The 15235-nt window shown below is 37.1% G+C and overlaps 1 protein-coding gene across 4 annotated transcripts in view; it reads left to right on the top strand.

Annotated features, from left to right (window-relative positions):
- Positions 1–15235, top strand: part of LOC135707999 (protein Fe65 homolog) — a 358036-nt gene that overhangs the window by 79686 nt on the left and 263115 nt on the right. The gene's annotated exons all lie outside the window — the stretch shown is intronic.

Consider the following 15235-nt stretch of genomic DNA (forward strand, 5'->3'; position numbering starts at 1 on the left):
CTATTTCCAGCTCTATCAAGAAATAACTAAATTGAATTGTTACTTGGACCAGTAAGCAGATAGTAATATTCGTTTGGCAAACATAATGTATGTTGAGTTTATCACTAACACTAATATTATTTTCAATAATGGCAAATATTTGAAAACCCCGTTTGTTTTTGGTTCCGCAAACTACAATTACCCCTCATCATCCCTCTCCAACTGGGGAGTTTGGTAAAGAGAGATGATCAACCCGATCCGTACCTTTGACAAAGTTGTGCTTGCTCGCTTTCTACTCTCTATATACAATTTTCAGACCGCCGTACTTTAACGGAACTATCAACTTTATTCTTTCATCTCCTCATCTATCGTACACAAATTACCACTTTAGTCTGTTATTTAAAATTAGCATCTTCAACTATGTTTTTCTTGATAAGTTATGCAAGAAATCATTAAAATCTCTACATTAATTTCTTTGAAATCCCATTTAGAAACTCAGAAACAGAAGTGCCTTGGTATAGCTTTCTATATTAAGATACATTAGAATTCAGCTCAGAGTTGGAATACTTTTATAAATTCCTTCAACATTATCTTGGTATATCTTCTTTATATTTCTTTGAAACATTCTTTTGAATTTTCTAGAAACCCTTATCAGAATCACTTTTCAGTTATCTCCATAATTACATTTCTTAGGACTTCTTTTTTTTGGACTCCCTTGAAATTTACAGCAGTATTCTTTTGAAAGAATGGATGAACCAGCCTCTGGCTGAAAGTCTCGCTAATAAAGATAACCTAACCTTCTTTTGAAATTATCTTATAACAAAATGTAATTTGAATTGTCTTCAAAATTCACTTTGCAGTTTTTATTAAAATTCTCTTGAAGTTTGCTTTGGATTGTCCTTAACAGTGCAATGAAACCGATTGTGTAGTTCTTGAGAAATGTTCTCATTCCTTCATTTCATATGACGGAGAGTCCATTCTAAACGATGATGACCTTAATTCTAGTTTATTTACATTGAATATTTATTTACATATTCAGGTAAATCCCTTTCAAAATCTACCCATGTTTCTCCTACAACTGAGCGAGGTAGTTCTTTAGGAGATAATTCACCACAACAGGAGGCTTACAGCTCAAAACAAATATTTAATTTACTGATGTTAAAAATCTAGGCAAATCCGTTTTTTCATAAGTTTCCTGAATACATTAACGTGTACACATATCTTTTCTATCACATCATGAAAAAAGTTGGACCCTAAACAAAAGCAAAAGGCCGGCTTATGTGGGTTTCGGAGTCCAACATTTTGCCATGATGACTTCGAAAAATCCTTTTTACAAGTAAACTTTCTTCAGAATTGGGAAAAAAAAACCGCATTTTTTTTAGATTTTCAGTGTCTTTTTCCCATATTTTTTTAAAACTCAGATCGTGTTTTTTTTTCGGGTGGTTAGCTTTCTGTTAAAATATGTCTGAAATTTATCTCCTACCCTCAGAATCACCTTGAAATTTAACTAAAAAATAGCTATAAATTCTTCTTGCAGCGCTCCTAACAATTTCCTTAGAATTCTTCTAAGAACCACTTTGGAGTTGTCCTCCGCTCTCTCTAAGAATTTACATTAGAATTTCTTTGTAGTTTTAGTAAGAACTCCCTTGGAATTTTCCCTACAGACTTTGAAAAAGTCATGTAAATTTTCGTGCTCTAAGACCGATACATGCCAGTGGCTTTTGTGCCATAAGAATCAAAGGAAAGAACCGAGAATTGCAATTCAATCAAACACTCTTTTCTTCAAGTTACGTATGTTTCGGTTTTGGAACACATTTTACATGACATGACATGACGTTCACGTTGGATTATTTAACTTAAAGACAGCTCTATCATTGCATTATCCTTGATTTTTTTCCGTCGATCTTGCTTTCCGTACTGCGTACCAATGCTACCGACGCCAGGGAGACAACTCCCACGCCTGGAGCCTACCTATCAACCCATCAACTCGTGGACCGGGGATCAACGGCTTTACTTCCCTTCCGCAAGGCAGGATCAGATATTTTATGCCTCAGAAAAACCTGACGGCATCGACTTGGGATTGAACCCAGGCTCTTTGGAAAAGCTCTATCTTCTGAAAGTACTCAAATATTTTCGTGGATATTTAGAAACATTTTAAGAATTATTTTCAAATTATCCAACAAGCGTCCATTTATACTTCTTCTTCATCAAGCACCTCTACCTCTTCCATACATACGGTGTTGTTGTGGTCCAACGATACACCTCCTGCCACCATAACAGCGTACGTACTGCTACCGCTGTGCACTTCGTCCTGTTTTTGTTTTGAATTTTCTGTCTGGATTCGAACCTTCTGCCTGGTACAGGAATTTATTAATTGCTTCTCTATCTTGCTCAAGAAACACACGCTTTTATTCATTTCGTAGAATATATTCCTCCTCCGATTGAGGAAATGCAGCGAGTTGTTAATTTCCTTTCTCATATTCATAAGCATACCCCGCACACATGTGAACATGTTGAGAGCCATCTCCGCAAAGAACTTATCCCGGATAAGACGCTTCACTTAACCGTATTTCCATGCTCCAACGCCAGATTGCTATCCGGGATCTCACATATTGAACGTTCCCCATCCCCTCCGCAGTTGACATGCGTAACTCAACTGCCTTTCCATCAGCATAATGGAAAATTTATTGCTCTGACGTGCTCTTTATGAAATGTGGTTTCTGCTCTGCAATCCGGAAGGTTGCTTCTATCTGAATGGGAAACGCATCCTTTGTCTTTTGCCTGCTTCCACAAATTTGGAAACTTCACCCATGGTGGGTTTAACACTTCCATTTGTGAAGCTGAATTTGATCGAGTGCTTTATTTTCACAGACATCACAAGTGGTTTACTTAATTAATACTTCAACAGCAATAAAAAAGCGACCGAGGAGCGCCCTGAAACAATAGCTGCTATCGAATAATCAGACTATCACGGGATTCACACAGAAAACTGCATCTGTCGGTTTTCCCTAGACAACCGCTGTGAGTGAACTGAGAATTATCTTTCTAATCAGATTTTTGTTAATCCATGTGTGAAATTGACGATTACAAAGTTTAAAGGTAGCTTTACTCATATCGACAAGAGACTTAGTGTGAAATTTCTCAGGTAGGGAAAATTATGAAGGTGAAGACGTTAGAATAGCGCTGTTTTAGTTATGGGAATTATCATTTGAATTGCTTTAAAAATCTCATCATTTTTGAGGAGCTCCCACCGTCTTTTCTCAAAGAGACGAACCAGTTCGACAGTTAGATACTGAATGAAGAACTCCTAGCGATTGACCAGTCATCACTTTTCCAGTTACTCAATCTGCAGGTTCTTTCTTCAGTGTTATTATTCACTATTTGTTTTAATAGATTAACAGTATGTTTGAAACAGATATCGTTATGAAACAGATGTCGCTAGCAAATAAAGATACGGCGATTTATGTTTTATGCAGAAAACCAAAAATTTAGAATTTTACGAAATTAGAAGTTTTTATCGGTAACTCAGTATTGTAGCTTTTTAAATAAAATACAAGAACAAATCTATTATTGATTTATCTACGGTGCGCAGACATCTTCTTCTTCTTCTTCTTCTTCTTCTTCTTCTTCTTCGCATTTCAAGTTTATTGCATATCGCATATTAGCTTATTGCGTGCTCTCAACTTAGTGTTCTAGATGCACTTCCACAGTTATTAATTGAGAGCTTTCGATGCCTGTAACATTTTTGCATTGGTATAATTGTGTGGCAAGTCCAATCATACTTCTATGCCCAGGGAAGTCGAGAAATTTTCCAACCCGAAAAATTCCTAGACCGGACCGGGAATTGAACCCACCCACCTCCAGTATGGTCTTGCTTTGTAGCTGCGCCTTTACCGACTGAGCTAAGGGAGGCCCCAGTGCGCAGACATAACAACATATATAAGATGTTTTTTGCTTGATAGGACAGAAAGAGACACTGAGACCGAAGCAGTGCTCTATCCTATTACAACTTTATTTAATAGTTCGTGGAATCTATCGATACTGAGCCTATTTTAATGATTGATACACAATCTGGGATAAATTAGAACCCTAGGTTTCCTGTTTACATAGAACAGAATTATAAATGGAAGCAGATGTTTTTCGCGCAAAATCGACGCTTCTGAAAACATGTCCTTCAGGATTGTATTTGCCAGGCAAGGACAAATGATTCCCTCACCCCTGCTGCCGTTGTAATTATTCAATTTTCCTCCCATTGTTTTATGCAAATCTCGAACTAACTGACTCTCAGACATTTCCATTAATATGCAATAGCGCGCTCATCCTTGCCTTGCGTTTCTTCTTAACCCAATATAAATGCTTCCTTTGCATACCACAGACTACTGGCTGACATCCTTGTTGAAGGTTGTCGGAAAACCGGAGTAATTTCTCCAAGCCCTTTTTCGTGCCGGTTAGGCTTCAGCTCATTCCGTCGCAATTCACCGAGACTGAAAAGAGAACGTTCAGCACTTTGTCGGAATAAATCATCGTCTGACGGACGACGAGTGTATGACTCACATTTTTCCAAACATAAACCACCTCTTCAACCCGAATCTCTTCCAAACCTTCGTCGTTGCCGTCCCCACGACGTAACGTGATGCGTCGATACTGAACCGTGTTTTGAAAATCCGCAGCGGCCCGGATTTTTTACAACCGTCGCTTCGAGTTTACGACGGAATCCTTAGGCAGAAAGTTACCGAAAACGCACGAAATAAAGTAAGGAGGAAATAGCGTTCCACGTCGGTAAAAAAAAATCGTCGCTTGGTAGGATGTGTATATGCAGACATAAAACCAAGCGAGTAATGGCTCTAATCGGTTGGGAGGAGCGCTTCTGGTTACACCACAGTAGTAGGTACCTCTTGGCGGAATGTTACATTTTAAGAATTCATTATTGGAACCATTTTCGATGGGGATGTGATGATATTTATGCAATTTTATGTCCACTGCCCTTGGGAACATGCATATGTAAACATCTTATGCTGCGACTACATTTTAACACAAGTATTTTGAATTCGCATTTTGTGACAACACACTACGAAAAAGTGATGCAAATTTTTGTGCCCTGGGACTGACATACGCAAAATTCAATCAAACGGACTCTTCGTCGAGTTGCGTATGTTTCGATTTCGGAACACTTAATTTTAAATAACATTTTTTTACGTTCCATGATTACGTAAAAAATGAATAACTTAACTTGTAAATATTTCTATGTGTGAATACTCGCGTTTTGATGATTTTGTTTTTTAGGCTTTCATTTAGAAATACAAATTATGAAATACAATAAAATATGCGTCCATATAATGATGTACTTTTAGCGGAAACGACTGCTTTGGAAGAATCCTAGAGGAGAGCAAAAATCTTCCTTGGGAATCAGAAGAGCATATCAGTCCATTCAACTGGGGACATTTGAGGGTTGTCGGAAGAAACTTCCAGGGCAATCGGATCAATCTTTCAGGAGAAGTTGGCAGAATCTTCTGGGGGTAGCTGGATGATACTTCCGGGAAAAAAATGGAAGAGCCCGCGAAGCCATTTGAAAATTCTACAACAGTCTACCAAATTACCACATGGACTTCTGGAGGAAAATTCCGAATAAATCAAAAAGGGAAAACATCTAAGACACTTCCAGGGAGTTGGACGTAGCTATCGAACGATGTCTGATGAATCTTCCTGTGTCGTTTATTAGAAGTTATAAGGGCATAAGGGGTACATTCTGATGAATGATGATTTTTATCTCTCGATGATAGTTTAAAATGCTGTAAAATTTCAGTATGGTTACTTTTTTGGATGACAACAAATTATAGTAAATTTGAAGTAGTTTGAATGTATTTTTTTGACTTAATACAAATGATTACATTTTTAGCTAATTTGGTTCATTGCACTTCATGAAATAACATATTGAAAAATGGTAGTCAAATAAGAAGTTATTTATTTAAATTGCTCTAACTTCATACTGAATTTACCAATAAAATCACATATTGTGCTGATTAGTTCAGAATTGTAAATCAACCAGCAGCCAATATTGAAAAGTAATAGTTTTTTGAATTTTTATGAAGAGGCAAAACAATCATGGTGTATTATTTGTTATGTCCTGCTTTTATCTTTTATTAATATAACTATCTAGGATACTGGGTAAAAGTATTTCATGATAACCGGGAATTCCCGGAGAGAGCCATTACTTGAGCCATTGCACTATGGGTAAAAAAGGGCCCAAAATTGATTATCTCAAAAGCACACTGGTTTTCGAACATGAAGAATGAATCGTTGGGCGTGATTTCGTACGCCGGGGCAGGCATGGAAAATCATTTTTATTCATTTCGTATATTCATTTACATTAATTTCCCACTAATTTTTTTCCCCAACAGAATTCCGTAAAATTATGTATGAAGCTTTTATAGGTTTTGATATAACTGCAACTTTTGTCAGTTACTCAGAACTTCTTATTGATCTTTAGTGAATGTAATTTACATTCACTGAAAAATAGTGGTGGGTTCAGTTCGCTCTGGTTCATCATGCATAAGAGATACAGATTTGAGTTATTGACAAAAGTTGTAGTTACCATCAAAACCTACAAAAGCTTTCTATATCATTTTACATAACTCTGCTGATGACAAATGTTCATACGGGTTGAAATGTGAAAATATGGACCCCTTCAGAAATAAGACAGCATTCAAATTGAAGCTTATTTTAACCCAATATTCCTTAATATTAAAAAAAATTGTTTGTTCTTTTTTGCCAAAAATCTCACCGTTCGGCATTTTAAGGAATTTAAAAATTTTAAACGTGGATCCATTTTTACCTCATAGTCTCCTTACACCAAAATCCTCAAATACAAAATGAACTGTTTTATAAAGGTATAGTATTGAAAAACTGGGGCCTCTCTTAGCTCAGTCAGTAAATCAGTGGCTGGGTTCGATTCCCGGTCTGGTCTAGGAATTTTCGGGATGGAAAATTTCTCAACAGTACTCTGAAGGAATTAGCAAAGATTCCTAACTCAGACGAAAAATGTGTGTGTTCGCTCATTTTTCAATGCGTTGCTTCCACCAGCAGTCAAGGTCAGTACAACTGCTACTGTATCTGTCGCTTGGATTCTGGTAAAGTTTTCAGCCTTCTTGCTATATAATGTCTTTGGCTATACACAAAAATCGGGTTTGCGTTACCGTTACCGTGATTTTCGCAAATTCAGTGCTACCAATAATGAGAAAAAATCTCTCTTCACCATCTATTTTATTTTTTATATATAAAGCATTTATTTTTCCAGGCTCCTTTGATGTAGCTTTGCGGAGCCGATATTCATTTTTAAGATCACAAAATTACTTAAAACTAACGTTAGTAAAGCAGGGGCCGGCTATCTCGAGGTTAGGGGTAACCAATTGTAACAAATGGATGGCAGGGTAGGGATTGAGAACACAAGGTTTGGAGAGCAATGTTCTCTTTATCTAAAATTAAGCGACATACTGGAGAAAAAGACAAACATGGGGGTACACCTAACAACTTGGGAGAACACAAGATGACACTATCTACTGAATCCTCAGATTTATCCGTCTTAAAAACACATAAATTAAATTCAAATAGTCGAGATCTTGGCTCGCCAAGACACCTCCTACGGGTGTCGTGGGTTGTTTTCCTCGGGATGTGGATAACTCAGATCTTACAACACGTTGTAGGGTACATGACCAAACCACATGCTCGATATATTGATAACCACTGCCACACGCACATAAATTGCTGCCTGAGAGCCCAATTCGATGGAAGTGCGAGTCTAACGAACAGTGATTGGACATAAGCCTTGACATAACATGTGTAAAGTCGCGGCTCATGTTCAACCCTTTGAACCATGGTTTATTCGACACCTGTGGGTGAATATAATGGAACCATCTTCCCAAATCACCATCATTCCATTTTTGTTGCCAACTGATGAGGACTTGCTGACGAGCAATTGAGAAAATTCGTTGAAGGCATTTGGTCGCTCAAAAATATCACTTTCCATGCCCACCTTAGCCAACGAGTCCGCTTTCTCATTACCCGTAATTGAGCAATAAGATGGGACCCAAGCTAAGGTGATAGTATATGAGCAGTTAGATAAAGCACTCAGTTTAGATCGTATTTCAGGCAGTAAATACGAGGAGTGCTTCATCGGCCTCATTGAACGAATAGCCTCCAATGAGCTAAGACTATCCGTAAAAATGAAATAATGGTCAGAAGGTAGTGAGGCAATTCGCTCTACTGCGTAAAATATAGCTGCGAGTTCCGTAACATATACGGAGCATGGTTTCTGCAGTTTATAGGAGGCACTATGAAATTGATTAAAAACACCAATCTCCGTATCATCTAGGACATAATACACTCAATTTTGTTTTTAAGCGATTTGTTTCACCGCAAGTTTTGATCGTGTAATCTCAGATTGCACCCAAATTGAATGCAACTTATTTTTAAAAAAATCACAAATAAATAAAAAAAAACATGCGATTGAAAATGCTATACTCAATCCGGAATGAGGGCAAAATCGAATTAAAATGTCTTCTTAAACATATTATTGTTATTTCTTGATTTTCCAATGTAGATCCAAGTATAGATCTTCTTATTTATAGTAAAATGATAATCTAGGAGTTCTTCCGAATTTAAATAAAACACTACGAGTCAAAAGAACAGTAACAGTAGCCAGTCAGATAGTAACGTATTTGACAGAAGAGGCTCAATCAATATGTTTACATTGGTGGACAGTTCCAGCCTGTCTCAATATTCAAATTAGTTAGAGAAATGGCAGTATTATATCCAGAGTTTTTTTTTTTAATTTTGTTAAGCTCAACTTGACCCAAATATAACTGTGGATTTTATGGTGCCTTATGGGATGACAGAAGGGTTGATGTCCCTAATGTCAGCCTTAATATTCCTTATGTTGAGCCCATGGATAATTTTCCAATTAATACATTTTTGATCAGTTTTCCATTTGCATCCAATAATATCTATTTGTATTGTCTGACTCGTTGTTCTTAGAAAAATTATTGATCAGGATTTTGTTTTTCAATGAGCCCATTTCGCCTTTATTACATATTTCGAAAAGTTTCACCAGCCAATATTTTTTGTTGTTAAAAACCAATTTGAATTTGATTTTAAAATGCTTTGAAAGACACTTTTCTTTTCGGTGACAATGGTCGTTTCCGAAAATTGCTGAAAGCTCGTATTATCATGTTTTGATTAGATCTTAATAAACCTAACGGTCCTCTCAAGGGCCCTACACAAAATAGTCCAATGGATTGATAAGTATCAGGACTGCTAGCTGGCCAAAATTCTGTTTTCTCAAAACTTCTCTGTATGCCCAAGTAATGCAAGTGCAGAATTTTGGGCGTCTCCAAGTATAAGTGCAAAAATAGTTGTACGTGCACACGGTTTCTTGTACTTATACTTACTTAAGTATCATGGGCACCTTCGGAAATGGAAAACGTGGAAGACTTCCATACTGGGTTGCTGCTTGCTTTTGCTTTAACCTGGTTCTATTGACTTGTTTAATATCCTTGTTGAGGATTTGCTACCATGAACCTGGGTATGTCTCTGCTGCAATGTTCTGTCGGGTTCCATTCCAGCGCTTGATTGCATATTTCGTTTCTGCCCCTTCGTAGATTGTGGTCGACCCACCTTACGTTCTCAAATTTCAGTTGATATCGGTGCCTTAATAAAAGCGAGATTGTGTGACGGAAATTAGATCAAAAACCTTATGCACTCCACCTTCAAAACAGCTTTGGGGATTAACGTAAGCGATGCTTATGTTAGCTAAAATTGATAAAAATTGCTTTCGCTCCTCAAAGAATGAGGAAAGGTTGACACTTCCACAGTTATTAGTTTAGAGCTTTATATGCCAACCAATGCATGAATTTGTATATTGTGTGGCAAGCACAATAATATTCTATGCGCAGGGAAGTCGAGAATATTTCTAACCCGAAAGATTTCCTCGAATCCACCGCTTCCGTCTTGGTGATATCTTGCCTTTACTGAATAGGCTATCTGAGCGGAAAGGTTGACATGCAATCTCATGCAATTTAACAAGTAAATCATGGATCGATTATCTTAATCGGCTTTTCCTTTGGAACGCCACAGTCGTGTAAAGACATTTTCGGATATTTTCGACACACAGTTCGATGGAAAAAGGAACAATCTAGCAATAAATACGACAATAGGGGTTGAATTTAATTGTTGAGATTTATGTAAATAATTTACAAATCAGTTTCCGTATGAAAAGTGAAATTGGACAGGGCTGGAATATTATTGTTATTCTCCAGCTGTATTTGCTCAGCTTGCTCTAGCACAACGAAAAACATCTGCACAGACTCTGTAGCAAAGATCAAGGCGTTTCCGGTGTAATTTCTCAAGTTTGCAAAATTTGTGAAATACTTCAAAAGAGAGATTTCACTCATACATGATAGGAAGCAACAATCGCAGATTGGATAATTTTATGCAATCGTAGAATATACCCTCCAAGGTGGTATATTTGGTTTCACACAGAGTTTTCAAAAATTGAGTCTTCAAATACTTCGATTGAATACCGATACTACCGATACGGTTGAAAACTATTCATTTTACCCTGACGCTGAAGCAGACGACAGTCATTCAAATTAACCAAGTTGCCAAACCTTGCAGAAAAATAACTTAGTTGGCAGTGCAACCAGATTTACTTTTATTCGCACCGCGCGTCTCATCGTCTCTGCGTGAACCATGTTCCCGTTTTCGAGAATAGGTTCACGATATCAAGCACATCTCATGAACATAAATCACGTTTACCAGAACTAGATCATGATTTTCAGAACAGAATTCACGATGAATTTTGTTGAGTTTGCTGGGCTGGTACCCTCTACACCATGACCAAAACCACTACCTTATTTGCTTATCCTTGACAGATACGCGTATTTGGTTTACGCCTCGAGTCGAGTATTAGTACAAGATACTTAAGAAGTCTAACTTAGTAGCTAGAAGCTTCAGCTGGATTTTTATCCGGCTTCAAAATTGGAACAACTTTTGCAATTTTCCATTTATCAGGAAAGTATGTCAAATGGAAACATCTGTTAAATTATTTTACCAAGAAAGACAAGGTACTCTCTGGGAGTTTTTTGATGAGGATATAGAAAATTCCGTCATCACCTGGAGCTTTCATATTATGAAACTTTTTAATTATAGACCTTACTTCGTCCAATTCAGTCCCCCAGGAATCATCAAAAATATTTTCCCGAGTGAAAATATTCAGATAATCCCGAGCAACCTGATTCTCAATAAGACTATTAAGACCCAAACTGAAATTACTTACTCTTTAAGCACTGGAATAGGCTTTTGAGGTTTTTTTTTTAAATTTAGGGAGCTTTCTAAAAGTGTTTGGAACTCGGGTCTAATTTAGAAACATTATTTTCAAAAGTTTTGTTCCTCAGGGCTTTTAAATTTGTTTTTGCAAATCCCGCCAGATAACTTTCATGGCAAGATCGCGTGTTCTTTGATATTGTCTCCTACGGACATTTTTAAGACGGATCAAGAGCTGAAGACAGTCGTCTGTTATAATTGAATCGAATTTAACCTCGCATTTTGGTACTGAGGCAGCTCTTGATTCAACTATAGAAGTAGTCAGAGATTCAAGAGCATAATTAATTTCATCTTTGGTTTGCAAAGGAATGTTTGGATCGAAGTTATATTCCATAAATGTTCGATACTGCTCCCAATCAGCTCTATGGTAATTGAAAGTAGAGCTGTTGGGATTAGAAATTATTTCTTGGGATATTTCAAAAGTTACTGGAAGGTGATCAGAACCGAAGTCAGCATGGGTAACCAATTGGCTACAAAGTTGACATGAATCAGTTAAGACCAAATCAATAGTTGAGGAATTTCTTGCTGAAGAAAAGCATGTTGGGCTTTTTGGATATTCAATAGTGTAATAGCCTGCAGAACAATCATCAAACAGAATATTACCACCGGTTGAAAACTAACGGTTTTAAATTGGCTCACTACTTGACGAGCCTATTGGTCCCAAGAAAATCGATTAACGTACCCCTTTCTAGTGGAAATTCTAGTACTAAACTGTGTTTGTTTTGATTCGATATGTAAGTTTTATAGATAAAATGAGGGGCTCGTGGATTTTCCTATATTTCGAGGGGTGCATCGATTAGCATGGGACCGAAAAGTGTACCAGAGCTGAGTCAAAAAGTTGAGCACGTTTCTTTGGGACCTTCTGGTTCTTTGTCGAAGAATACTTACGATTTCATGATTTGTATTCGTGGTGTGCTTTCGTAAATGAACAACTTACTTGTTCCGAAATGCGTAATTTGAAGTTCACGAATTTTGGATTGGATTTTTTACCAAGTACCATTTCTCGGGTAAATACATAAATTGACGTAAATACTTTTGTAAACAATGACTTCAAACGTCAATTTGCTTTCAGTCCAAGCAAATAATTAGTACAATCAGATTGGGGAAATTTCACTGTCCTCATGGTGGTGTAATTTTGCGTGGGCTAGCTAACAGTTTCGGCATTGTTTACTAAAGTAGGGGTGGTGCATAACGCATCGTTTGAGAAAAATCGTGAATTACTAGTGTAGCTGCTACAATTAAGGAAAATATTATTGAGTATGGTTCCTTACAATGTTTTCTTTGATGATCAAGTGTTTTCAAAATTCAGAATAATGGTTAATTCAATTCCAAAATGACAGCGGAGCAAAACGCCTGATACCTGGTAGAATATGCACCACAACATTGGGGTAAGACCGGTCTTGATTCGAAGCGACGCAGCCGAAAGTCTAACATCTTCGGTTGAAAATTCTGAGTGAAACGAACGAAATGGAACATGTGCTATTTGTCGATGGACAAGTTGGACCACAACATTGTGGTAAAATGCACCGTTTGAACGAAGTGAAACATAACTTGCCAATAGAGAGAAAAAAGTGCAAGGTATTTCCAATGATTTTTTATAAATTTCATATCAACATGTGCTAAACTGTAATTAAGAATGCAAAATACATAAACTTTATGATACAAGTGAATTCGTTCCATTCATTTGTGATAGGAACTGTTAAAAACTTAATTTGTGGTCGGTGACAACTATGTACTTGTGAAACTTCTAGTTGAAAATAAACACAATCCGTTAGCTGTGAATAGTATATGAGGAAAAGTTGTCGTTGTTTTCAGCATATGGGCATTTTAGCCCAGGGCTACATTATGGGCTGTTCTCCCCTGCTTACATCGATTTGACTATTTGCTCGAGAATTAATTACCAACAAATGTCGGATATTGACAGAACTATTAACCCTTGTTGCTGCAGTTAATGATAGAAGGGCAAAGTTTAAGGATAGCTAAGTGATAATTTGAAGGATGAATAGTCAAATCAAGAACAAAAGTGAAAAGGGCATAGAAGCTTTTTGTAAACAAACCTTCTGATGCCCTTTTCTCGCCACCCATATTTATGTTGCCATCGCAAACCAACAACATCACCGGTAAGGGGAAGCTTTCTCCTTCCCGATGATGTTGTAGGTTTGCGTGGCTGACCCTCGGTTGGCGAGAAAACGGCCTACAAAGGTTTGTTTACAAAAAGCGTGTATGCCCTTTTCACATGTGGCTCTTGAAATAGCCGTTAGTTCTTTTGTAAACCATAGCTTCAAATCATATTCATTCTTGATATGTACTTTAAAAAAAAAGTGGATTTCATTGTAGCATAAGCACGGCTTCGAAAACTGTTTATCATGATTGTACAACATTTTTCAGAACATTGTTTAGCCAAAATTAAGTGTTCATGGATTTTGTTTACCTCTGACGATAATATGTAAAAGATTTGCAAATTTATTTGTTTATCCATTGTATTTTTTTAATCCATGAAAATTTAGAGTATGCCAGCAAACATAAACTCCTGTGTACTACTCTGCTGATACCTATCAATATTAGCTACTCAATGTTGCTATAAGTATTCACATTATATTACGCAAGCATAAGGCATCGCTATTTGAAATCTGGGTATGGCGTAGACAAATCGCATCCACCTTCAGACTGCTGCGATTGATTTAAAATTATTTCAAACTGATAAGCAAGACAAATAGATACGTGACTCTCTCTATCTCTCAACGAATGTACTGCCGCTCATGGCAAGTCCGTGCCATAGCACAAATCAGCAAGCCGAGAAGAACGCATTTTATGTTTGCTTCGAACCATAGCTTCTTATCTAATGGAACAACCTGTTTGGCTCTTATTGCAAACGTTTCCAGAACAAAGATGTTGAGTTCATCCAGTATTATGAAAATATGGGTGATAAGTTACCATTTTCATTGAAAACTCAGTTTTTATTAAAAAGGCAAATGGCAACGATTTGCTATGAGTTTTTTTTGACGTAGGATTACGTCTTTCGGCTACATATTGGAGGTGCAATTTCAAAAAACCAAAACGGCCCAGTTACGAAAAGTGGTCAGGCTTTGACCGCTTATAACTCTGTCAGTAGCGGTTGGATTTTCAAACCAATCGATTAGATCTTTTTTCTAAGAATCTGCTAACTGAACACATTTATCAATTTTCAATAGGTCACTATTGAAAATTGCACAAATGTCCAGCTGTTGCAATGGTGATCAAAATTATCATAGATTGTCTAAAAACCACAGTCGCCAAATCTACGGTCGTTGCTTGGATGCAACCTCTTACTTTTTTTTTGTTTTTCGTAAGCAATCAAAAGGCAGAGATATGTGAAATTTTTGCAGCCACACTGGAAGTGCACTGGTAAAACAGAACATAGTAATGTGAAATATTTTGAAATGATTTGTGAAACGATAGCGGTTGCATTTTCATTCAAAATTCACTTCAAAATTGGTTCAAAACCATTAAGTCTCCTCCAGACCCAGTATGAAATCACAGATAAATACCGTATACATCCTACCCTACCGGAGCTGTCACATGCTGTGTCCGAAATGGCGGAAATCAACTTTCATGTACATCGGGTTTTTCTTCACCCTCACTACGTAAAAATGAAGCAACAATTTTAAATGTAAGCACCTAAAATGCTCTAAGGTGACATTACCCACTGAGTTCTACCCACAGCTTTTTATCGGCGGGTTTTCATCCAGTGATTTTTTGCATGTGAGCGGTTTCAACGCAGAACTAGTCACTCGCAGAAAATTATCATACTACCGACATGTTAGGCGATCCTACCTATTAGCTTGGATCATTGACGATTTTCAATTTTGCACTACCGACAAGGAACGGTTTTGTTTGAAGT

This window comes from Ochlerotatus camptorhynchus, unplaced genomic scaffold (assembly GCF_037179485.1).
Source record: "Ochlerotatus camptorhynchus isolate MF236.1 unplaced genomic scaffold, CSIRO-AGI_Acam_v1.1 ptg000324l, whole genome shotgun sequence".
NCBI classification, from domain to species: Eukaryota; Metazoa; Arthropoda; class Insecta; order Diptera; family Culicidae; genus Ochlerotatus; species Ochlerotatus camptorhynchus.